At 36.4% G+C, this 23829-nt stretch overlaps 1 protein-coding gene across 5 annotated transcripts in view; it reads left to right on the top strand.

Moving 5' to 3' along the window:
* Positions 1–7144: 7144 nt before the first annotated feature.
* The window catches only part of CHRM3 (cholinergic receptor muscarinic 3), a 487827-nt gene continuing 471142 nt past the window's right edge, over positions 7145–23829 (top strand). For 2 of the 5 annotated variants that reach the window (XM_081569292.1, XM_081569297.1), the window contains exon 1: positions 7145–7361. The gene's annotated coding sequence lies outside the window, so the exon portion shown is untranslated. The remainder of the gene's footprint in view (positions 7362–23829) is intronic. The other 3 variants (XM_081569293.1, XM_081569296.1, XM_081569298.1) reach the window with 3 other exon arrangements.

Raw genomic sequence — 23829 nt, 5'->3', positions numbered from 1 at the left:
GATTGAGGACAGAAATGGAAAAATAAGCAAAAATAAATTCTCTTGATAGTGATCATTAACTAGTGGAAAGGTTTATAAAGTTTCCCCAAATTATTGGTTATTATTTTAAGCACGCATCATCATTTGCTGATGAATAGATCTGAAATGGAAACAAAATGTGAAAGAACATTTATAATTGGAAAAATTATTAGAGCTATTGGTTCCTAGCCAAGTTAAGCAGAAGTAAGACAAAATGAAAAAGGAAGCAAAACCACAAGCATTACCTAAATCGGAGCTAGTTCTCATGCTTTTCTGTGTCGTTCTAAGTAAGGCCTTGGATACTTGTATGTTTCGTCAGTATCTCTAAGATATTTTAAAATCTCTTATCCCTATAAAAAGTCAGAGGAGTGAGTTGACATTTCTTTTGCTTCATTTTTCATTCAGAACTTCCAGTGTTTCTCTACATTTGAGCAGAATGGAATCTACAAATGGAGGGTAGAAGAATTAGTAGATTTATGAGTGGGTACATTTATTTGCAAACCAGACTGGCTTTCAAATGTAGCGGAGAGGCATGGACACTAAATGGACCAAACCAGTTGCCAGAACATTTTTAAAAGATTCACAGACAGTGGAAATGTTAAGTTGTGTGTGATCTGTGATGAAATAAAGCAATGAAGATGCTTTCAAGTAAGTCCCTGGGGGAAACTAGGAAACACTTTGCCAGGTTGTTGAAGTTCTTCCTTATTTTCCATAGTTGTAATTAATAAATTTAAATAAGGCAAAATTCCTCTTTAATTCTTGCCCCGATCAGTTTATTTATAAAACTGTTTGTGTGTGAAAGAATCTATACATTTCTTATTAGCTGAACTCAAGTTACTGTGCTCAGATGAAGAACTTTCAAATCCTCGAGAACAAACACTTAAGAAAATTAAGGTAAAACTCCAAATATATCATTTATGTTATTAGCATATTGTGCTATTTGAATTTCATTGTATACCTGGAAAAGAGGTACCCCATATACTAATTTTCAAAGTATATATGTATATGTGGGTGTATTTTCTCAAATGCTTCCTTTCACATAACAGGGTTGAATATCTGGTTGTCTCAGATTGTATGTCATTTAGTATTGAAGGCATTAAATGCATGTTAGTTCTTAATGCAGGTGTGGATAGACATGACTTTTTTCTTTCTTTCTGTGTTCTTGAGGTTAATGAATTTTCCAGGTTGAGAAGTACAGACTGTTTCTGGAAACAAATATGTCTGCAGCAAGAACTGGCTTGGGAAAGAAAAATCAAAATACTCATTCCCTACTTAGAATTTGTGTAGTTTCTTTTCTGGTGAATTCTCTGTGCCAACTGCCTCTCTCTACCCAACAGTGGGCTACACAAGTCCTTTGGCTACATTTTACTCAAGGCTGAGATGTTTTAAAATGTATTTACAAATAAGGATAAAATGTCAGTTTAATAGATGCACCCATCTTTAACATTTTCATGTGATTGTGCTAAGTACTATTGCTTGATGGTTTTATGTGTTTAATTTATTGTGAGATAACAAAGCTTACTTTATTCTATTTAATAGTGAATTTCAAAAGTCTGAGGTAATTGTTCTCACTTATAAAAATGTTTGTTTGAAGTGAATTTACAATATTTTTCTCCTCCCATATGTGACTTGCAGCTTTTGGTGTTTGAAGAGAGATGAAAGTCATTTATGGAAGAGTCATGTATTTGAGGAATAATCTGATGATTGCATAATTTGTCATGAGTCATATAGTCTCCTAATATGGTACCAAAGAGAATATTTCTTACTGAAGTCTTCAGCAGCTGACTAAAGAGAGCTTCTTTTTGTAGAATACAGATATAAAATTGATACCAGGTTTTCTTAATAAATAATTATGAGAACATCAAGTCTGGAAAAATTGCAGTAAACTACATTTATGTAAGCACCAATAAAGTTGGAATTGCAAAGATCACATCAAAGTGTGAGGAAGAACAGCTGCCAGGATAAGATTTTGGGGTTTTTTAAGTTGAATGTGATGTCAAAAGCTGTATATAGTAAATGCAGAGTACTTCATTGCCAAGTATTTACTTTAATGAAGACTCTGAAGAAATGCTTTGGGGGTGAAAATGTCAAGAAAACTATTTTTCTTTGTTTGAGTGTTAGTCATATAATATTTTGACTCATTAGAGGCGGATATGCCCCAGATTGGCCCAGTAGAAACTTCAGTCATCACAGAGAATTTTAGAGTAAAAGAAGAATCATTTAAACATTTGTGGAGGTTTTCCTTTTTCTTAATTCTATCACTTGAGCTCTTTCATGTAAAATGTATGTTTCATGTTTTATAGTTAAGAAAATCATTCTACATTTACTGTTATGTAATGCCTACCAAAAAATAGCTTATGAAACATTCACTTTTAACACATTGTCAGAGATGTACCACAACTTAGGCTGTTTCTGCAACCCCTCGCACCCCCTCAGTCAGTAATGTGTTCATACTTGCAGTCATGACCTTTGATACCAGGTACATCATGTATATGTCATCTTCAGTTCTTACAAGAACACTTCAGCTTAGTTATTAATATTCTTGCTTCACTGATGAGTTAAAAAAAGGCCTTAGACTGATTATGGGTCTTCCTGTAAGAGTTGCACAATTTGTATGTACCAGAGAAAATATGAAAGCCCATTATATTTTAACTCAATCTGGCTTCTATGTATTTTTAATTTTATAAAGGAAAAAATAAGACGAAAAGATTTAAATAAAACACACACAGATTCTACTGGGAACAACCAGACCTACAAAGATAAATAAGACATTTTACAGTATGATAGGAAAGACAGACAATTCATACACAACTGTAATAAAAAGAATGTTTTGAATAAATGGAGGAGGATATAAAATACTGGGGATTCATAAAAGAGGAAGCAATTAATTTGTACTGGAAGGAATAAGAAAGACTTCATTAGAGGCCCTGAAGGGCGAGCTGAGGTCTGAAAGGTGGGTAGACCTTTGTCAGGGAGAGAGGTCAAGTGTGAGGAATAAATAGGGAGAGATGGAAGACTGGAAGGGTGGATTGGAACTATTTCAGGGAATGCCTGGAATGCAGTGCTGAAGAGTCTGTGTTCAATTCAGTTGCTGTCAGAGAACCTAGGGGAGGGGAGGATCAACTGAATGATAGAATGATAACTCTAATGAAAAAGTGTAATGTATTTTAGATGAAGAAAAGGATAATTCAGAGAGAATAGAGAATATTGCATATTTCCCAGTGGCATAGAGGAGGTACCTGAACTAAGAGAGTGGGAGTTGAAAGGGTGGAGAGCCGGTCTAAGGTGGAAGGATTGGATTGGATGGTTATTTGTTTGATGATGACTTACTTGTAGGGGCACATGGAAAGAGAAAGGATGGTACTGAGGTCTCTGGCATTACTAACAGGGATGATGGTAAGTTTTGAAAGTTTAGGGCATGGAGGATGATTTCATTTTGTGCAGCCATCCAGCAAATTTAGCACTGAGATGATGATTGACACTGGATATGGTATCTTCATGAGGGATAATCCAATTGTAATGTGGAAGAATATGTGCAAGTTGGAGAAGCTGAACCATAGAGACATGAAATAATGATTTTTCAGAAATGTGTCTAGCTTGGCAAAGGAGAAAGAATGAAGACACAGGTGATGCTAGCTTGTCTAATACCAGCAATGCTAGTGATCATAGCTAATAGTTTCTCAGCTCCTCTAGGGACCAGGCATTGCCCTAAGTGTATCTCCTTTTCCTCCTCATTGTACTCTCATGAAAGAGATGGTGTTTCTAGTTTCTTTCTATGCAATGAAGGAAAAAAGACACATAGAACATAATGAAAGATGACACCCTTATAACAGTCATGTTTCAAGGCTAAGGCATCTGAATTTAGGAGTGAGGAAATGGATTCACAGCAGGAGCTGAAATGCCATTAATATTTCATAGCATTTTGCATACACCTTTATTTTATAATTGCTAGTGGACAGGGCAGCCATCCTCTAAGACATAGGGTGGAGGTGTAAGTTTGATGATTGTTCTCTAGTACCCCTTCATTAGAAAAGCAGACTATTTAAGGTAGGTTTCTGATTCTTTCCAAGATTATTATTAATATGTAAGTGTGATTAAGACTAAAAAGTTTAGTACATCAAATTAATACTTATAAAAGTGATTAAAACAGTGCTTAATAAGAAGTCAATAGCATTAACTGTTATTATTAGCATTATCATTCATCTTTTCATCCATCGGTAGTGCAAGTAAATATGGAGTGCTGTTTACTAAGCACTGGGGAATTGAGATGAAAGAGCCTGCCATTAGGGAACAGTTCAAAGGGGAGTAACACCAAAGCAGCCAACTACAAAGTGTACTGATCCATTAAAAAGTTTTTTAAAATTGAGTTAATTATTGAGCATCTCAAGTGGCATGCACTTTTCTTCTAAGCCTTGAAGACAACAGAAATAACAAAGACAAATAGAATTGAATGCCTTTGTATTTATAACTTTTATACCAAATAAAAAGTCAAATTAGGAGCTGATTAAACTGTGAATATAAGTTGTAGTAAATTAAAAAAAGGGAAACTACTGTTCACAGTATATAATGGTATCAATTAAATTGTTAAGAAATTAGTAATCATCTCATAGATAAGTGATCAAGTATATGACTTAACCATTTCCTGAAGAGTAATCAGCATGTCTAAACAAGAACACAGATACCACAACTTAAGTATAAGCTAGCTCTCCTTTGTAGATTAGACAAATTTTTAAGACATTTTTAGTGACTGTTAATGTGCAGTGAAGTGAATTTTGTAAAATGTGGTTTTCCCACATTTTACAAAATTTATTTAATTAGAATCTATTCATCAGTATGTGTGTATGTAATCAATTTCATCACCAACTTAAAATTGATTAGCATTTAAAAATACTCACTAAAAGAAATTCACTATGATGTTTCAGAATAACTTGTAAGTTAGATGGGGCTGGTAACATATTTTCTTTTCAAAGATTAAAAAAAGAGGGATTCATGACTGCCCAACATTAAAAATATTATTTTAGAACAAGTCTTAAAAACTTTATACAAAAAAAAAAGATGTAAAAAAGGATTAATAAGTAAGAGTAGTTTTTCGAAGTTTCTATACATATTTTCTTCACAATTTCCAAGATTTTGGAAAAAGGGATGGGGCAGAAGGGAAAGTTCTAGAGATAAAAATGCATGCAAGTTTTTCCTTCAAGAGCAACTGGGTCCCAGGAAAACAAACATAGCATTTGCAGATTTTAATCCTATATAGTAGGAGCTTTTGGTTCAAACAGGAAAGGAGAGTCTTAAATTTGGAATCAACTTATCAAGAAGGCATCTTCGGAGTTGACATTATGAATTAGAGTGTTTTTCTTGGCCTCTACACTCTTTTTAGTATCTTCTTGGTATTTGGCTGGATTTGGTGTGTCATTGTTAAGTGCTGGGCTCATGCAAGCCACATTGGTGGGTGTAAACCCCACCCCTCACCTTGTCCTTGAGAAAACACACACTTCAGGTCAGACAACCTGGATTCCAGTCTGGATTCTGCCACGTCACCATTACAAGGTCTTGGGTGAATGATTCCAACTCTCTAACCCTCAGTGTCCTTGTTTTTATACTAAAGGTTCTCTATAAAGTGAATGAGGGGAATTAAATGAAACAACACGGGAAAAGATTTAGCAAAATGTCCAACACATAATAAATGCTCAAGAATTATGTCCCTCCTGAATGAGCTGCTGACAGGGTGTTGTTTACTCTGCTGTTGATTCTAAGAGGTAGATACAGTGTTCCTGTATAATCCACTTTCTGTCAGAGTCTTAAGAGTTTTAGCCAAATTGTTAACTTTGTTTTTTAAATACTTACACATAAAATAACATACTTGGCAAGTTATTAATATATTAGGTTAGAGCCTAGCATATATTTCATTAAAAGATAGCTCAAATTTAGTGAATTATTTTGTCAAGAAATGATATGTAATATTCTGAACTTTAGGTAGAAATAATTGATTTTTTTTAGAACATGAACGCTTTATCACATTTGTAGCAAATATTTAGCCCAGTGTTACCTCATATGAGATTGCTAAATTGCCTAACAATTTAAATAAATGTTCCTTCATATACGTTCAAAATGATATATCAACAGACTTAACTTGTCATGACTAAAACACTGCTGTTGTCACAAGATAATGTTAAAAGAAGATAGATGTATTGGTAATAACCATTACTATAAAACAAAGTAATTTTATTTCAGGCAAATAGTTAACTTTTTCAATCTGGTTATAAATCAGCTAAACCATGAAAAGGGTTACTAGAAGGTGGACTACATGTGACAAGATTTAGACCAAAATTCTCCATGGGTCAATATTAGGAATTGAGAGCCTTTCTACTTTTAAAGTAATCTGTTCCGTGAGTCTTCAGCATCACAAAATATAAAGCTGAAGAAAATCAGATTCTTTTCAACTGGAGGATGAACACTGAGCCTTCCATTTGATTTTTAACACAACGGCTCTGTTTATTATAACCGTTTGTTACCATAAAAGTATAAACTGAAAGGTACCAATGATGGCTGAGTGTAATATATTACATTAAATAAACTTGTCCCATGTGCAGTGCAGGGAAGGCTCTGTTTACATTACAGTAAGCTGTTTTCTGCTGCATTTACAATTCTGCTGGGCAAGTAAATTAAGAGGGCTTATGACAGCTCAATTTACTTTATCTGGTCAACCCTCCAAGACATTATTAATATAATTTTAGCATATTTAATTCTATTTAGTTATTTAGTATTGCAACACCAACAAAGTTTGTTTTTTGGTTTTTGGTTTTTTTTTTAAGGAAAGAATATTTTAGCTGATCATTCAGAAAAAAGGACAAAAGAAAATTGCTGGGCCAAATACTGAGCAATACAAGCCAACAGACACCAGATTTGCAGAGGAAGTGAATATAAAGGTCACTATATGAGGTTGAAGAAGACTTGAAAAACAGAAAGATGTGTAAACATATAAAAATAATTTTTCATACTCCTCCCCAGGAGTCGATTGAAGTTTCAACTTTGGTTTATCCCGGGGTAAAAATGGAGGAGTTGAAGGGAGGTGTGGAATTTGCAGATAGTTCTGAATTCTATTCTGTGTGAAGTAGAATAAATACCAGGACAAGAAATTTAGTACATTACAATGTTTATTTCACCAGACTTAATTTCCTCAGCTTTCTGGTATTTAGTATGAATTATTACTTTCTGGTGTGTGTGTGTGCATTTGTGTGTGTGTAATTGTAGCATAAAGAGGCAGGACAGCAACATGGAGTGGAAAGAGTTGTGGGTTTGGGTTAGAAGATCTAAATTCAGTTCCCTGCTCAGCCATGTGTCAGGTAAGTGACCACTTACGCTAAGTAAATTATCGGAGGCTTAGTTAGGGCTCTCAAATTCTGGAAACTCAAAATTAAATGAAAAATATGAGTGCTCTGGTCATATTAATCATATAGAGACTTCTGCAAGTTACACATTTTGTGCCTTTTCAAGCCAGTCTTCATTACATTTCTGTCCAAATAGATCCCACACATCTTAAGCATCTCATGGTTTTGCATTTGTACGTGCTGTTCCCCTTGTCTAGAATGCTTTTCCCCTCCTCCTCATCCAGTTGAGAAAACCAACTTGGAAACTTACATACTTTGATATTCTCTTTTCCACTTAATATTAGATCACGTGCATTTTAAAGATACCTTTCAGTATTCTTAGAAAGCTTAAATTAAAACACTTTTAATATTTTCTTAATAGCCCATCACATAGGTAGAGCATAATGTAAGAGTTCCTCTCTTGTTGGCCATCAAAGTATTTAAAGTATTTTGCTTTTATAAACAAAGCATTCTTGTGCACATCTAATACTATTTCTGTAGGACATATTCCTAGAAAAAGAATTCCTGGGCATGTACATTTCTAATACTTCGGAAATATCTTGCCAAATGGGCCCCTAGTGAGATTGCATCATTTTGCACTTCTGCCAGCCCTGAGCACAGTGCCTCTTTTCACTGAGCTCTTCCTGTGAGGGCAGCACTCATCACACTGCATTGTAATGATTTATTACTTGTCTCTCTTGCTCCCTAGACTATTTACTTCCACGTGGCAGGAGCTATATCTTTCTTACTTTGAATCCTAGGGTCTGTCTAGCACACAGCCTGTTCTGGAAGAGAAGTACCAAGTGAAAATCTACAGAATGAATTCTGTTTTACCAGTTTTTGTTTCTAAACTCTTTGTCATGTGTTCCTCTGAGCTAATTTATTTATTTATTTTTGGCTATCCTGGGTCTTCGTTGCTGTGTGGGCTTTTCTCTAGTCGTGGTGTGCAAGCTTCTCATTGCGGTGGCTTCTCTTGTTGCAGAGCACGGGCTCTAGGGCTCGTGGGCTCAATAGTTGCAGCTCTCAGGCTCTAGAGCATAGGCTCAAAAGTTGCTCAGAGGCATGTGGGGGATTGAACCAGTGTCTCCGGCATTGGCAGGCAGATTCTTTACCATTGAATCACCAGGGAAGCTCTAAGTTGATTCTTAATTGTTAAAGATATTAAGAGAATATGAAATTCTGCCATTTCTGCCACTTTACTGAAAAACCCTGTGATTTCAGTATGCTAATTTTAGGACTGACTTTGTTCTAACCTGTGACAAATTTCCTCTCTCACATGGTGTTAGGGACTTCCCTGGTCTTCCAGTTGGTTAGGACCTAGCTTCCACTGCAGGGAACGTGGGTTTAATCCCTGGTCAGGGAACTGAGATCCTACATGCCACGTGGCACAGCCAAAAAACAAACAAAAAAACCCAAACACAGTGTTAACTGTGTCGAGAATAAATATGGTCATGAAAACTGAGTTTGTATCTATCCCACTTTTGATTATGTGTATTTAGAAAACATCATCAATCTGTATGGAAAAAGTCTTATAAAAAAAGATAAATATTTTCTTTACAATGTATGGGAGTTCCATGCTGCTGGTGTAATTTTCCTAGGTTACTCAGGTTTATAAATGCCCACAGTGTTTATATTCATTCTATATCATGTGGAATTGTAAAAGGTTGATAATTTATCTTTGGTTAGGTGTGTCTCCTTAAATCCTTTAATCATTCTTCTCAAGCCAGTATTGAGGTGAAAATAGAGTATTTGTGGATCTGCTCAGTGGCTTTGTACATTATCTGCTCAGTAGGTGCTCATTTGGAGGAAGCACACCTTAGCAGTTTGAATTTGAAGTAAAATACAACATCCTATCTTTTATAACCCCGCAGAATTAAATTTGTAAGTTATACCAGACAATACAAAGACTACTGCCAAGAATGCATATTTAGTTTAGAAGAGACTGTTACGGACAAGGAGATCTGGCCTTTCATGGTATTGAGAGCACAGAATAGGGATTTAGATGCTGGCTTAGATGTGGCCATGAGCAGCTTATCCCAGCTCTTGAGACTTACTTTCCTCTCTGGTGTACCAAGGATGAGAATGGTACAGATTCACTTCGCAGATGTCATGCAGATTAAATGAATTCAACACATGTGGAGCACGTTAAATAGTGCCTGGAATATATTTTTCTTTTTTTTTTTGGAATATATTTTTCTAATCAGATTTTCTAATAAGTTAGGATTGCAAACTTACGTTAAGATCTTTTTAATAACTTTACAGTAGCCAACAAAAAAAATCCAGCCAAAAGATGGGAAAAAAATAAATTTTACAGTGCAGTATTACTGAATGCAAAATATATGAATAAAGTAGTTCAAAATGAACAAAATACATAAAATACTTGATATTGGTCTCCAAATTCTGTTACCTTTATAAATTGAATATTATATTTTAATACACCTATTTTATTAGATTTTAGAAATAAAATTAATTGATTGAATGCAATATGTTTAAAAATGCAAGTATGAAATTTAAGCAGTCTAACTTGTATGATTCTTACATTATGCAATGTTCTTGTATAAATATACTTTCCATAAAATAATATGCCCAGCTATTAAAAGATGGTGTTTATCCATTACCTATAACTATGTAATACAAACTGATGCCCACATGTTATAATTCAAAGTCCCATTTTACCCAAATTTGGATACATAAAACAAAAAAATTCACAAGTTAAAATAGTTATGAATATATACATATAAATTATTTTTAACCTGAGTTTGGATTCATAAATGTAACAAAAATCACTGACCATTTATTTAAGCTAGTTGGAATATGTTTCCTTAAAAAGTTTATGTAGATTTTTTAAGTTTATGTACTTTATTATTGAGCAGTTACTAATACTCTCATTAGCTAGTTATGAATAGCTGCAGTGATAAGTGACTGATGACAGTTCCAGGGAGTTGCAACTATAGTAAGAAAAATACTTCACAAATTCTAGAAATGAATTGGTTCATTAAGCCCAGATTTTAAAAGCGGTTTCCTGTTTTAAAATTCTTGGCCCAAAGAAACACTGAACTCCAGAATATGTTCCAGTATTTCTAATATCAATTTTCACCATAGCTGATATATTTCACCAAAATGGAAGTTCTCTGTAATAATGTTGGATCAGTCAAAGCCTGCTGCCTGATGTCAGTAAATACATTACCCAAAGGGAGTGCAAATTGTATGAAAACTCTAGATTAATATCTGACAGTTGTATTTTAAAAGAAAGTCATTCCTATTCCAGAAAGCAGTGAAAGTTGAAATGATGAAACAGACCCTTTGCTTAGCCTTGCTTCTAATTAAACAAGGGGAGGAAGATGATAAGAGAGATGAGGAGAATAGGGAACCTGGTTAGAAACTCCTAAGTTCAACCTCAGTACACTGTCATGAACGTAATCTAGCCTCTCCCTTTTATTTCAGTTCTACTCCTAAGAAATAAGAAAGAAGAAATCTTTTGGCTATTAATCTTTCATTCCTGGCTCATAATGTTTATCAGTATGAAAACATAGCTAACTCAGAATAATAAATGAAAATGGATTCATTGCTTTCCCATGTCTTGTAGCAAAAACTAAGCTAAAATGCCTACTTTTAGAAACAGATTTAATTTTTTAATGTGGTTTCATCTAAATATATACCAGTGTCTACAGTAATGTCCACATTCTCATTTTAAATGGCAAAGCTACATTGTCGTACAGTTTTGCAAATTGTTGTGTGACAGCATTTTATATCATGTTATAACGTTATATCATGTTTATAACATTTTATATCATGTTTATATCATGTTGTGTTAAGATGTTGACCACTTATATTTCCACACAACGGATACAGGTTCATTCTGAAATGAATAAACAACCTTAGCTATTAAATGATACTCATAGATTTAAATTATGCCTTCTACTAGATAAGTCATTAATTATACATCCTATCAGACAATCTTAAGTACTGCAGAAATTCTGAAACAGTTAAAGTGTTCTTACACTCATGAGCAAATCTGACTGTATCAATTCAGAAACAGGCGCCAAAATAGATGTATTAGGGATTTCTTGGGGGAGATGCCTGTGAGGGCTAAAAAAGAAGGGCAGGGGCTTGGCAGGTAGGAGGACCTTCTAACCACAGGGCAGGCATCTCTGAAGCAGGGAGGGTAAGGAAGAATAGAATGGGAGGGTCTCAGTGTAGTGCAGTTTGGAGAAAGTCTTGGCTAGTTTGATAGGAAGTCTCCAAGGCACAGAGCTGAGCAGGAGTAGCCTGATTCTAGGACATGCCCTTGCTTGACCACTGGCTAGGAGTGGCTGGGGGTGAGCAGGGGCTACGCTGGGTGGAGGGCATGTGACCTGCTGTAAACACCACAGTGGATCAGAAAATACAACCACTAGGGGCTGTCAGGCAATGAGCCTTCCCAAAACAGGATCTGTCAAAGGGAGCTCTGAGCAGACAGACTCTGTGTTAGTCACTCAGTTGTGTCCGACTCTGCGATCCCATGGACTGTAGCACACCAGGCGCCTCTGTCCATGGGATTCTCCAGGCAAGAATACTGGAGTGGGTTCCATTTCCTACTCCAGGGGACCTTCCTTACCATCTGAGCCACCAGGGAAGCCCAAGCAGAGTTATGACCATCTTGATGGCCAATATGTAAAAAATAAAAATCCATCTTTTGCCAATGAGCAGCATTTGAAAGTTTATCTACCTCTAACCTGTTTTATGTCTGTTTATAGATGTGCGCTGTGACTGTGTGGTTTGGTTTCTAAATGTCAGCACTCCTATTTCTCAGGGCTGGCAGTGGACTAAGCAGCTTGCTACTGTTACTTCACAGGAATCCCCAGCTTGTTGCATCTTTGACGTTTGCATCATCCTTTCCTGGTTCTAATCAGGGCAGTCAGTGGGAGTTCATATTCAGCTCTCCTCCTGGCTTTCTTTGTATGATCTTAGGAGGTTTATTTAACTTTTTAAGCCTTGATTTTTCTTGACTTGTAAACTGGTAAAAATATCCTAAAGGTTGGAAAGTGAGGATTTAAATATTTATTTATTTGGCCTTGCCAGATCTTAGTTGCAGCATGTGGGATCTAGTTCCCTGACCAGAGATAGAACCCAGGTACCCTGCATTGGAAATGTGGAGTCTTAGCCACCAGACCACCAGGGAAGTCCCAAAAATGAGGATTTAATGAGAGAACACACACAAACCACTGAATGTGATGTTTGGCATGTGTTAAGCACCTTAAAATGTTAGCAGTTTTTATTGTGACTCTAATTCTTGAATATCATTCTGTTAGTTATACATTTTATACTCTTATCCAGAAATGTCTGGATTACTATATATGTTACATTGCTTCCATTTGAGCTGAGGAGCTTTGCTTTGAAAGCTACAATTCAGTCTTTTAACTCCATATTTAGCAGAGAATAAGTGATGTCAGAGGTCTGTAAAGTACCAAATTAGGCCTGTGTCTAGTGCTACGGATTTTAAATGTGATGTTCTGTCTATTTGCAAGCAACATGCAAGTTCCTCATATTTCTGAGGAACAAAAATAAATGTCAAGGACCATGAGGCTTGTGGATGAAAGCAAACATGTTACCTGTCTGGATGGAGGCCAGGACACCTACAGTTCAGAGATGCTCAGTTTCCTAATCACAAAATGATACACATTTTGTTGCTTTGTGAAAAATGCTTACCATAAAATGATGAACTTCTCTAGAATGTGCTTGATGGATAGTTTACAAAATAAGTATTTTCAGAATTATAAAGAGTGACATTCAATACAGTTTATCATGAGTCCCCAAACCAAGTGATTTGTGAAACTATTTTATCACTTGCTTCTGCCAGTGATAGAAATTGCTCCTCATGTGAAAATATAAATGTGTGAGTGTCAGTTAAGTTTCACTTCTACTGTCCCTGTGTTTTGTCCAGGAAACTACATACCACAGGGATAGATGAATAGTAGCTTGCATTATAGTTGGGATAAGAAAGAATAGAATATATAATCTAAGAAGTTATATAAAGAAGGGGTAAAATATATGGTATGTTGGGTGGTGATAAATCTATGGAGAAAAATATAACTGAGGTGAAGGCTTTGGTTTTAAGTGACAAGGGTTATCATAAACTGTGACTGCTTTTCTGAAGGCCCATATTTTAAGATACTGGCTGAGTTTAGGGGGATAGCATGTGGTTGGGAAGCAGAGCTTAGATGCATGGTCTGGGTGGTGTTGGTCAGTTCTTACTAATAGAACACTAACTGTGTCCCACTATTTGGGGATTTTACACATATTAATTAATTTAGATTAAGTCTCTGAATAGCCCTATGAGGGAGGTACTGTTATCTCCATTATATAGATGGAGAAATTGAGACATGATATGGTTATATAATAATGTGCCTGGAAAAAAGAGAAGGGCTCTTCTCAAGACCATTCAAGAATGATTTGTAACCAGGGAAACTAGTGGTTGATTTCAACCCAAGGTTGTATATTGTACTGTCTTTATACTTCCTCATTGCTACTTTGGGAAGTTATCCTCTATATATTATTGATCCTTGTATCTAAGAAAAACATCTTTATTTAACTGAAATTATATTCTTGCCTGGAGAGCCCCACGGACGGAGGAGCCTGGTAGGCTACAGTCCATGGGGTCACAAAGAGTCGGACACGACTGAGCAACTTCACTTTCACTTTTCACTTTTCCTTTACATCACAGAAAAATTCTACACACATTTTTCCCCCAAAAAGATTTAAGGCAGTTTTCAAGAATGTTTCAAATATAACACAGTAAAATGAAATGAGTATGATAAGGAAAATAATGACAGAAAAATAAGTAGCAGTAAGTTGACATCAATTCATATGTACTTAAAAGTGATGAGAAACAAATAGTATTATAGTCTCCCAACAATCAACACACAAAAAGATACTATAAAGTAAAATGCAGTGCTCTTTGGGTTTGAAATGATTAATAGAAGTGTAGTTATCTCTATGCCGCAGAGTGAAACTTCCATAGTTCTTACATAGAGACGTTTTGTGAAGTAATGAGTATCATCTGTGATATTTATAGTACATTAAACAGTGTATGCAAAAGATACATCGGGCTGTTTCTTAAAATGACCTTTATTGAGGACTATAACATAACATCCTAGAAATGTCCAGCCAAAATAGTTCTGCTGGGGTACATTATGATATGGTTCCGAGGGGCAGCTCCTGGCTACTTTAACATGATTCAAGGATAAAATATAAAGTATTTACAGAAGAAAGTTCAAGGTTATATTCTCTGAAAAATGCTTAAATCTAGATATGGTGTGCCAGTAAAGAAGGATAGACTTATATAAATTATAGATCCTGATTGTTTATTTTAAAAATTACATGTTTTTTTATTGTGTAATGAAAGAATTAGAATTTATAAGTTGTATATGACTTCCTCTGAGAAGAGATGTAAACTGATGCATTTTCTGTTTATTATATGTAAATGATACAACATCTGAATCTCAAGTCATCTTAGAAATCATTTAAAGATAATAGAATTTGCAAAAGTTTGTATTATTTATTTGATTTTTTAAAGTGAATTGCATTATGGGAGGATTGGCTTCCTTTATACCGTCCCGATTCCTTTATATCTATTTTTCTTCTGGGTATGTTTAATGTACATTCTACACAAGCAAACTGTAGAGAATGTGCTTGTCTCCATATATACAATATGCATATTAATGTATGTGTATACATATATGCATATATAAATATGTATATAAAAGTCCCTTGACAGGATGGGCTCTTCAGGTAGTGTTTCAGGTTGATTTACAGTGTGATTTCATCCAGCACATGGAAGTGACCTTCCCCTTAGAAGGTCAATGAGACCATTTTCTGCCCTAATTCTCCCTCTACTCCCACCATGGCCCGACCTCAGTGTATCGCAGCCCCTCTGGGGACTCTTGGCTGGTTACAGGCTGCCTTCTTTTCTTCACTGTTTCCCCTCCTATCAGTTCTTTCTACGTCACATTCTCAATTCCTCCTCCTCTTTAAAAGTAAATAAGTAAATTGATAGAAAAAAGAAACCCTTGTTGAACCATCCTTTGACCCCTCCACCCCCAAATAATACCACTTCTTTTCACTGGTAAGTAGAAATATTAATTTTAAAAATTATATTTGATTTAGCTATGAGTTGAGTTTCTGTTTCTTACATCCATTTAGGGAGTAAATAATTGTGAAAAAAAATCATCTTTTGCTCTGAAGCACAAAATGCTTTGTGCCAAACTTACTTAAAGTGGAAGATGAGGAGATTTAGGGGCATACACTAAATTTGAGAATTTAGGAGGCATTCTTTTTTCCACAAGCAGTTTTCTCTGAGCAGAACTGTTTACTGGTATTGCTATTTGTTATTTTGTTTTTCACTGGGTAAATAAATAATGTATTTTGGGCTATACAAGGTTAGTCCTGTTAACAAGAACCAAGTTTTGTTACCCAAAGTTTGTTTCAAAAGTTGTGACTCTGAAAGCCCACAGTCATCTAAAGAAAAAACTATTTTGTATTTATGTTCTTGTTCCAGGTCATAAATACTTTTGTTTTGTTTTTACATTGTAATGCATCCCAGGGATATAAAAAACGTCAGCATTTCATTTTGTACATTTACACTTTTACAGCTGCTTGCACAGTAGTGTAAAAATAACTTGACCCCAAGTTCATTTTTCTGGCATATTAGGATAATAACATAGATGATGGATATGAAACTACTCAGAAATGCTCTGGTAGAAATAACTTTAAAATACATAAGATAAAATCTTAGCTTAATTTTATGTATATAGTGTGTTTGCAGCTAAAAATAATTTTATGAAGTTTTGAACTTCCATCTCAAGTTTAGTTAACAACTGTTTCTGCAGCTTTTTTCTTAATAAATTATATTAGCCTAAAATTTTGAAATTCCATAGTGTGAACTAAATTTAATCTATACATTTTATGGAATCCATTTTGAACATTTTGTTAGTTTCTCCGCTTTACTCTGACAAAATTAATTTTTTGATCACAGTTCAGCAAATATATGATGAGAGGAATAGAGAAAATTTATGAGTCATGATTACTGTATGCTGAGTCGCTTCAGTTGTATCCAACTTTGTGACTCTATGAACTGTAGCCCTCCAGTCTCCTCTGTCCATGGGATTTCCCAGTTAAGAATACTGGAATGGGTTGCCAAAATTCCTAGAAAAAGCAGTTTATTTTTTGTGGCTAATATACATGACTACATTTTGATATTATTCCAGGCTATGTATAATTGCTTCATTAATTGAAAAACAAGTGGAGAATATTAACACCTTCATGGAGTGTTTGTGATGATAGCATGAAATAATACTAAGCTCCTGGCAGAGTCTTGTATGTAATAGATAATGATAGTAACTAGTAAACAAATAAATGAAGTGAATAAGTAAATAAATCACATTTGATTATACTAGTGTTGCAATGATATGAGACATCATTTTCAAACCAAGAAGAGAATATATTTTCCACATATAAGCTAATTTTACTCAATTTTCTTGGTGAAATCTGAAAGCCTTCCAGGGCTTTCGTGACAGTATTACATTCTGCCTCTTGTTATTCTTCCTTGCCCATTCCTTTGCTCTTTTCCCAGAAGATCTGTACTTCTCTGTATCCGTCATTTTCAATGTTAGCACACTAGTTGACTGTTTGGATCCAGGCCCTCTCAGTTCTTTTTTTTAGGTTTTATATTTAGGTCTGCAATTCATTTTTTGAGTTAATCTTCACATTTGGTGCAGAGTATGATCAGTTGTTGTTGCTATTTTGCTTTTGAATAGAGGTATTCAAGTTTTCTAGTGCTATTTGTTGTTTCACATTCCATGGCATGTGGGATTCTCAGGTTCCCTGATTGAACCTGTGTCCCCTGCTTTGGAAGGCAGAATCTTAACCATTGGACCACTGACGAAGTCCCTTTCAGTTCTGATTTATCACTGCCATATTCATCTTTCTCAAATAGTACATTCACCAAGCATCTTCTTAGGAAATAAATGTTCAGTATCTCCCATCTTCCCTTACAATTAGAATCTGAAAGCCAAGGTATCTTATCTTTCCACCTTTCATCAGTGTGCATCCTCTGTATTTGCTTAACTTACTTCTTCCTATGCTAGACTTCACCTCCCATTCTTGCCAACTTCTTCTAGCCTCCACTACCATGGGGGCATCTCTTCCTTTGTCTGGAGAGTGTTTTTTTTCTTCCCCAAAGCCAATGTAGCACTTGACTGTCATAATAGAAGTATATTTGAAATTTTGTATTTGTTCTGTTTGTGATGGATTAAAGATGACCACAAATTATTTGACATTTTTTCAATATTATTATTAAAAATAATCCTGGACATCTGTGTGTATGTGCCTACCTGTGCTTTCTAAAAAAAGAGAGAGCGATAATTTACTTCTGATGCAGTGTTATAAGTCCCTGAAATGTGGAGCTGTGCAAATAAAAGAGAAACGAGCCCAAGCCTCTCCTGGTACAATTTCAGATCTATGCCTCTAATTTGATTTGTTCTCCCTAGATCAATTCAGTTTATTTAGATGCCTACATAATTTTCCTAATATGTTTCATAATAGTATCAAAATGGAAAATGGGAATTTGATGTTTTTAATTTTTTTTTTTTTTTTTTGTATGGCGCACAAATCAATATTGACCCATGATGACTATGTAGAACGGGGCCGACGTGAAAGCTGAGGTCCCATTTCTCAGCTCACAGTCTGTTAGTAAAATCTATGCTCTGGGCTATCTGGACAGAAGCGAAGTAACAGAGAACGTTCCAGGTTTATGGGGGAGGCATAAGGAAAGGAAATGTCTAGAAATGACCCATGACATTTAGAGGCCAATGAGTTGCCCATTCACAGCATAGGATCTTGTCCAGTAAAACTCTAAAACTGGAAGGATGAGATGGGAGAGAGTGTTGACTGATAGAATGAAGAGTTTGACTTACCCTCCAAAGATTTGAGATATAGCCTGGCAGATGGTTGAGCGGGATCCAGATGGGCTATTGTAGGTGCTTTGCTTATCAGTTTCCCTCTATGGTGATCAAAACTTTGTTTGCCAATCGTGGCTTCTCTTCCACGGCTAATCTAGGAGATATGCAAAGTTAAGGGTGAGTTTTTACTTTTCCATATCATCATGGCCACATTGAGGATCAGGTAACTTAGATGCAAGTCATGCTTAGCTGGACTGCAGGATTCCAAACCTCCAGATTTGAGTAGTGAAATGTATTTCTGAGAAGATTCTTAGCTTTCAATTCATTAATATGTAACATTTTTTATTTTAAATTATAAATTCCACTTCTATTCCAATTTTGAGAGTTCACAAAAATCCCATAATATGGACAGGACAGTGATATTACCTGTACATAACAAATGAAGAAACTGGATCCCAAAGGTCTCAGTCAGCTACTCACAGTCACTTCTCTAAGTGTTCTTGTTCAGTTGTTCAGTCACTCAATCATATCCTACTCTTTGCAACCCTATGGACTGCAGCACTCTAGGCTTCCCTGTCCTTCACTATCTCCCGGAGCTTGCTCAAACTCATGTCCATTGAGTCAGCGATGCCATCCAACCATCTTGTCGTCTGTGTCCCTTCTCCTTCGGCCTTTTGTCTTTCCCAGCAACACGATCTTTTCCAATGAGACTCTTCACATCAAGTGGCCAAAGTATTGCAGCTTCAGCTTCAGAGTCAGTCATACCAGTGAATACTGAGGATTGCTTTCCTTTAGGGTTGACTGGTTGGATCTCCTTGCAGTCCAAGGGACTCTCAAGAGTCTTCTCCAACACCACAGTTCAAAACATCAATTCTTTGGTGCTCAGCCTTCTTTATGGTCCAGCTCTCACACCCATACATGACTACTGGAAAAACCATAGCTTTGACTATACGGACCTTCACTGGCAAAGTAATGTCTCTGCTTTTTAATATGCTGTCCAGGTTTGTCACATCTTTTCTTCCAAGAAGCAAGTGTCTTTTAATTTCATGGCTGCAGTCACCATCTACAGTGATTTTGGAGCACAAGAAAATAGTCTGTCACTGTTCCCATTTTTTCCCCATCTATTTGCCACGAAGTGATGGGACCAGATGCCATGATCTTCATTTTTTGGATAATAGATGAATGAGTACAGGCTGTTGAGTGAAATGCCTTTAGATCTTGAGTAAGAAAAACACAGACACTAAGAAAAAATTATATTTCAGGGTAAATTATTGCTGTGACATCGGATGTATTCTATAGACTTTGCTTACTGACTTTATTTTAGAAGATAACACTTTTTTAATAATTTGTTTTTTAATTTTTGGTTGCACTGGGTCTTGGTTGCTGTGCACGGGCTGTCTAACTGCAGTGAGCAGGGCCGACTCTTTGTTGCGGTACATGGGGTTCTCTTTTGATGGCCTCTCTGGTTGTGGAACACAGGCTCTAGAGCTAGAGCTCAGCAGTTGCGGTGCATGGGCTTAGTTGCTCCGAGACATGTGAGATCTTCCCAGACCAGGGATCAAACCCCTGTGCCCTGCATTGGCAGGAGGATTCCTATCCACTGTGCCACCAGGGAAGTTAAAAAAGACAACACTTTCGCTGAGTGTTTAAATCTTGAGTTGAAGAGAATTAGGATGAATACCATGCTCTTCTCTTGCTTAGGGAGTTGGATCACTTTTGATTTCTTTATTTCCCTGAGTGTCATCCTTAAAATAGAACTCATTTTCTCTACCAGTTTTCCCTACCCCACCCCCACAACTTCATTTCAAGAAGAAAAGATGACAAAATGTGATCATTTGTCTCCTAAGACTCTGAGGGTGTTAAAAGAGTGCTGAGTGGTAAAACAGATGGAATTATACTAAAAGCACATGGCCCCTTATAATTTTCTTCTTTAAAAAGCTCCAGAACTTAGGCTTAGTAATGGAGTAGACTTTTCTATTCTTGTGTAAAGCAATAAAAAATCTGTTTCTCCCTATTCTGACTCACTGCTGTTTTCCCAGAGCACATGTCCATTTTCAATCAGTCATTAAGAAATGATAATTTAATAGACTCTCATTGCTGCTTCTGAAGAGACCATGATTCCTAATTTTATTGAGAAGGGATATAAAGTATATCAGGTTATGAGAGTAGTATTTACTAAGTTTTTTCTGAAGCTTCTGTTGTTTGCTGAAAAATAAACAGACGTCTTCAGCTGCCTTTACCATTACAATTTATTTCTACCATTACATAAATGGTAAATATACTTTTCTACAAATAATGACTCAGTAGTGTTAAAGTATAGTTTTTCAATACAACTTAAACTTTTTGAAGTTAATATTTAGCATTGTGTTTCTAGCAAAATGAAGGTGATAGTTGCCAATCCTGTGGGGATGAAAATTGCTGTTCTAGAAGGAATTTTTATTAGCTCCTAGAAGCAGCAGTAAGATCTTTAAACTCTGTGCTTTAGATGGTACACTCAGTCATTTGGAACAATGCCATTTTGCTATTTAGCTTTTGACATACTGAAATTAAAGACAGTGGGAATTGAACATCATTCCTTTTACTTTATCTTCAGATTTAGTTTTAAAATATTCTTTCAATTCTTTATAGATGAATAGCGATATAGTCTCATGTACAAAAATTCATTGGAAAGATTTAGTATGACCATGTTACTTTGAGAACTCTATTCTGGGAAATTCAAACACCGATTGCAAACTGTGAAATTCAGATATCTATGGTGTGAATCCTTAGGTCCAGTGTCTTAGCTGGATTAGGAAAGATATGACAGGAAACCCAAGTACAGCAGAAAACAGATGTCACAAGTCAAATAAATTCATTAGGAGACCATTATTAATAAATAATATCAACTTATTAGTATGTTCCTACAAAATGAAAAATTATACCGGGGTTATAAATGCACCAAGTTCCAAAGAATAACAAGGAAAGACAAGAAAGCTTTCTTTAATGAACAATGTATAAAAATAGAGGAAAACAACAGAAAGGGAAAGACTAGAAATTTCATCAGGAAAATTGGAAATATCAAGGGAACATTTCTCCCAAAGATGGGTACAATAAAAGACAGGAATTGTAGAGACTTAGTAAACACAGAAGAAATCAAGAAGAGATGGAAAGAATACACGGAAGGACTATACAGAAAAGATCTTAGTGAACCGGATAACTACAATGGTGTGATCAGTCACCCAGAGTCAGGCATTCTGGAGTGTGAAGTCAAGTGGGCCTTAGGAAGCACCACTGTCAGTAAAGCTAGGGCATGTGATGGGAGTCTAGTACAGCTACTCAAAACCCTAAAAGATGATGTTATCAAAGTGTTGCATTCAATATGTCAGCAAATCTGGAAGACCCAGCAGTGGCCCCAGGACTGGAAAAGATCAATCCTTATCTCAATTCCCAAGAAGGGTAGTACTAAAGAGTGGACAGTGGTACTCATCTCCCATGCTAGTAAGGTCATGCTTAAGATCTTGCATGCTAGGCTCCAGAACTTCCAGATGTTCAGCTTCCAGATGAACTTGGTTCAACTTCCAGATGAACCAGGAACTTCCAGATGTCCAAGCTGGGTTTAGAAAAGGCAGAGGAACCAGAGATCAAATTGCAGACATTCATTGAATCATAGAGAAAGCAAGGGAATTCCAGAAAAACATCTACCTCTGTTTCACTGACTATGCTAAAGGCTTTGTGTGGATCATAACAAACTGTGGAAAGATCTTAAAGGGATGGGAATACCAGATCATCTTACCTGTCTCCTGAGAAACCTGTATGCGAGCCAAGAAGCAACAGTTAGAAGCCTATATGAAACAACTGATTGGTTCAGGATTGAGAAAGGAGTACAACAGGGCTGTCTGTTGTTTCCTTGTTTATTTAACCTATACACTGAGCATATCATGAGAAATGCCGGGCTGAGTGCATTATAAGCTGGAATCAAGACAGGCAGGAAAAATATCAACAACCTCAGATATGCATATGACACCACTCTGATGGCAGAAAGCAAAAAGGAACTAAAGAACCTCTTGATGAGGGTGAAGAAGGAGAGTGAAACAAAGCTTAAAACTAAATATTAAAAAAACTAAGATCATGGCATCTGGCCCTATTCAGTTCAGTTCAGTTCAATCGCTCAGTCGTGTCCAACTCTTTGCAACCCCATGAACCGCAGCACACCAGGCCTCTCTGTCCATCACCAACTCCCTGAGTCCACCCAAACCCATGTCCATCAAGTCGATGATGCCATCCAGCCATCTCATCCTCTTTCGTCCCCTTCTCCTCCTGCCTTCAATCTTTCCCAGCATCAGGGTCTTTTCCAATGAGTCAGCTCCTCGCATCAGGTGGCCAAAGTATTGGAGTTTCAGCTTCAACATCAGTCCTTCCAATGAACACCCAAGACTGATCTCCTTTAGGATGTACTGGTTGGATCTCCTTGCAGTCCAAGGGACTCTCAAGAGTCTTCTCCAGCACCATAGTTCAAAGCCCGATTACTTCATGGCAAATAGAAGGGGAAAAGGTGGCAGTAGTGACAGATTTCCTCTTCTTAAGCTCTAAAATCACTGTGAATGGTGACTGAAGCCATGAAATCAGATGATTGCTTCTTGGCAGGAAAGGTATGACAAACCTATACGGTGTGTTGAAAAGCAAAGACATTACTCTGCTGACAAAGGTCTGTATAGTCAAGGCTATGGTCTTCCCAGTGGTCATTTACAGTTGTGAAAGCTGGACCATAAAGAAGGCAGAGCATCAAAGAATCGATGCCTTTCGACTGTGGTACTGGAGAAGACTCCCGAGAGTCCCTTGGACATCAAGATAATCAAACCAGTCGATTTTAAAGGAAATCAACCCTGAATACTCATTGGAAGGACTGATGCTGAAGCTAAAGCTCCAGTATTTTGGTCACCTAATGTGAATGGCTGACTCATTGGAAAAGTGCCTGATGCTGGGAAAGATTGAGGGCAGAAGGAGAAGAGGGCAGCAGAGGATGAGGTGACTGGATGGCATCACCAATGCAGTGGACATGAACTTGGGCAAACTTTGGGAGATGATGTGGAACAGGGAGGCTTGGTGTGCTGCAATCCATGGGTTGCAAAGAATCGGACACAACAGGGTAACTGAACAACAACAGCAAAAATAAAAGCCAGAATTAATATGGGAAGAACAGAGGTGGTTAATTCATATGGAAGGCAAGCGTAAAGAGAAATGTGAATTTGGCTAGGAGTTAGAAGCCCCAGATCTAGGCTGTAATTGACATCTATCCCAGGGGGAAATCTGGGTAATTTATCCAGCCTGTCAGAATCTCCTCCCATTAAACTTACATTTATCACAGAATTGTTGTGGAGAATCAAATGATACAGTATATATTGAAGTGTTTTGCACTTTCCTGACTATTTCCATCTAGAATAGATCATACTGGTGTCTCTGTCTCCTTCCTCCCATACCTTGTCCATGCAGTTTATTCTCCCCATTTATTTTGCATGTGTCTCTCTGCC

This window comes from Giraffa tippelskirchi, chromosome 2 (assembly GCF_054371585.1).
Source record: "Giraffa tippelskirchi isolate mGirTip1 chromosome 2, T2T-mGirTip1v1.2.pri, whole genome shotgun sequence".
In the NCBI taxonomy this organism is placed as follows: domain Eukaryota; kingdom Metazoa; phylum Chordata; class Mammalia; order Artiodactyla; family Giraffidae; genus Giraffa; species Giraffa tippelskirchi.
This window is presented reverse-complemented; position numbering and strand designations above follow the sequence as displayed.